The 276-nt window shown below is 77.9% G+C and overlaps 1 protein-coding gene across 1 annotated transcript in view; it reads left to right on the top strand.

Moving 5' to 3' along the window:
• The first annotated feature begins 64 nt into the window (after positions 1–64).
• DQX1 (DEAQ box RNA-dependent ATPase 1) overlaps positions 65–276 on the top strand; it is an 8,135-nt gene continuing 7,923 nt past the window's right edge. The window contains exon 1 of the mRNA XM_014943155.1: positions 65–125. The gene's annotated coding sequence lies outside the window, so the exon portion shown is untranslated. The remainder of the gene's footprint in view (positions 126–276) is intronic.

Raw genomic sequence — 276 nt, 5'->3', positions numbered from 1 at the left:
GTCTGCCGGGCGGGCCCCCCCCCCTGCCGGTCCCGACCGGCCATAGACCGGGAGCCACGGCGGGCTGAAGGCGCCCGGTTCGGGTGGAGGGTCCCGGGAGACGCACGGACCAGTAGGGGATGCCGGTAAGGCTGGGGAATGCGCACCCGGGCGGGCCGGGCACCAAGAGACTCATGTCTCCAGCGGCGGCGGCCCCGGGACCCGGCCCGTCCCGGCCGGTGGCCACGCAGGCAGGGCCGCGCCTAGCAACGAGCCGCGCGCCGGCGGAAGGGAGGG

The sequence above is a fragment of the Calidris pugnax genome, unplaced genomic scaffold, assembly GCF_001431845.1.
Source record: "Calidris pugnax isolate Ruff unplaced genomic scaffold, ASM143184v1 scaffold15, whole genome shotgun sequence".
Classification (NCBI taxonomy): Eukaryota; Metazoa; Chordata; class Aves; order Charadriiformes; family Scolopacidae; genus Calidris; species Calidris pugnax.
This window is presented reverse-complemented; position numbering and strand designations above follow the sequence as displayed.